This window comes from Oryzias melastigma, linkage group LG17, assembly GCF_002922805.2.
Source record: "Oryzias melastigma strain HK-1 linkage group LG17, ASM292280v2, whole genome shotgun sequence".
Taxonomy (NCBI): Eukaryota; Metazoa; Chordata; class Actinopteri; order Beloniformes; family Adrianichthyidae; genus Oryzias; species Oryzias melastigma.
The window spans coordinates 7,180,637-7,183,134 of record NC_050528.1 but is presented as its reverse complement, the minus strand read 5'-3'; positions in this window follow the sequence as shown (position 1 = coordinate 7,183,134).

Below are 2,498 nucleotides of genomic sequence, written 5' to 3'. Positions count from 1 at the left end.
AAAATTCATCAAATGTCCATCGTTTAAGGAGAATAATACGTAACGAAGTGTTTTAACGCACGCCGTGGAAGCCTGAACCGCCGAGGCAAAGCGAAGGACTGCTTCTTCGCGACGTGTAATTCATTTGCGTTAATAAATATTAGTGCGTTAATTCTTTTTGATTAATCGTACCTGTTAAAGTGTTAAAGTTTAAAATAATAATGCATATATAATTGGCAAATACTATTAAAAATATGCTAATTTATTCAAAAATTTTAAACATAAAAGTATTTTTTAATTTTTCTTATTCATAGTTTTGCACAGAAATGCTTTATTACTAATTAAAAGCCCTCAAAGTTTCAAGCTGTTACATGAAAAAAATAAAATACATAAATGCTTAGTTTGTATTTATTATTAAAAACTGTTTACTTCTTTTTTATTTAAAAAAAAACTGCTGATATTTAGCAAAAAAAAAATCAGTACATCTCTCAAACTTTCCGTTTTTCCACTAAAGCTCCACTCAAACCTCTGTAAAGTCATTTTTTATTTAAATTGAAACGACGTTACTTGAACTAACAAACCAGCTGGAGAATAAATCAATATTAGTCACCCTTGTCTGCCCGACACGTCCATGTTTCTGCATTCTGTAACTTCTACACGCTTTTTAAAGGTAACACCTGTGATGTATAAATCTGTAAGGAACTCCTCTAGTAGTATGTTACTTTTCTAATAGGCGTCCCCAAACAGGGAGGGTGGTAAGGGGGGGGTGAGTGAAAAGAATGGCTACTGTATGGGTCTGTAATAGGAGCCAGCTGTGGACGGTCTGGTGGGCTCCGCGCCTGGAGTGTGCTGCTGGGAAGATTTGCACCGAGAAGAAACGGGCGAGCTGGTCATAAATCCCACTTGTTGGCCGCTGTTGCTTTAAGGATTGGAGTTTTATTTGTTAAAATCCGCTCAAAATGTATTTTAATTTATGATTTTCTTTAACTTGTTAAACAGAGTTAAAGTTTGCAAAACTTTTTTATGTCAGGTGTTTTTATTTATTTATGTATTTATTTTAAGTAATCAATTTTATTTCGTGTTCCTTCACCCAGGGGTGGAGCTATGGGGGACCAAGGGGGGACAGCAACCCAGTTAAGAAAAAAAAAAAAATCTCTTTTTTGACAAAAATATAAAAATTGTATAAAAAAAATTATTTAAGCAAAAATAACTAAACATTTTTAGATAAAATGTAAAAAAAAAAAAAAAACCTGTTCACACTGAACACCACAGGAACACCAAATTCTCGTTGCCCCGCGACAATTTTACCCCTTATAGCCTTGACGCCCCGAGCAACCGCCAAAGTGGTTCTGGAATTCATTCATTGCTACATCATGGAAAACATGGATGATGTTGAGCGAGTAGCTTTTGTTCGGAGGGCTCTACAGGGGCGGTGGTGAGCACGTTGCTGGTTTCACCAGATCTTTCAGGTTGCGATGTACTTCACTCATGCAGCGATAGTTGCACCTTAGCACCGTTTTAAACGTTACTTCCGTCTGTCTGTGGCCCAGTTTGAGCATAAATCTGAGAGGAGGAAACTAAAAGTATAACTGGGGGATCCAAACATCATAAGCCCATGAAGCTAAAGATTGCGCACCCTATGACAGCACATGCGGCAGCTCTCCATTTGCTGGGCAGCTAACCGCCAGCTAACCGCCAGCAGGCAAGCATAGCGAGCTCGCTGCCCAGGGACCCGCGGCTTGGCGGAGACTGAGCAATGGGAATCACAATTAACTCTTCCAAAGCTTGGACAGTGGAGCTCGCTAGATTGCTCACCAGGTGGATGGCTAGCGTAGCCGTCGCGCTAGCTCCATGGGCTCCGTGACAGAGTGACGATCTGTCCAGGGTGTTTCCCACCTTCGCCCCAACGGTGATTGTGACAGTCTCCGGCATCCCTGCAGCCCCCGCAGGTTAAGAAAATGGATAGAGGTTCAGGGCATAAATCCTTGCATCAAGCCGCCATATTGAATCTCTTTTTCTACCCTTTGATCTAGTCACTAAAAACATGCCCAAAGCTGAGTCCCTGATTTGTTGATTTGACGTGCCCGACGCCCAAATGGCACCGCGTCAGATCACGTCTTTGCATTGACTCAACATTAAAACTTGACGCCTCCGTCGCGCCAGCCTGGTGAGAAAGCACCATAAGAAATATGGATTTTTGATTGTTTTATTTGCAGGGATGCGCAAACTTTTTTCACTTGTGGGTCACAAAAGGTTCTAAAATTCAACAAAAAGGCCAGACCAAAGGCCTTGTGGTAGAGTGTCCGCCCTGAGACTGGAAGTTTGTGAGTTAAATCCCAGCCGATTCATACCAAAGACACTAAAAACGGGACCTCCCTGCTCAGTACTCAGCATTAAGGGGCTGGATTGGGGGGTTAAATCAACAAATGCTTCCTGAGCGCGGCTGTGTCTGCAGCTCACCACTCCCCCAGGGGTCAAATGCGGAGAACAAATTTCACACATATGTGTGTGACAAATAA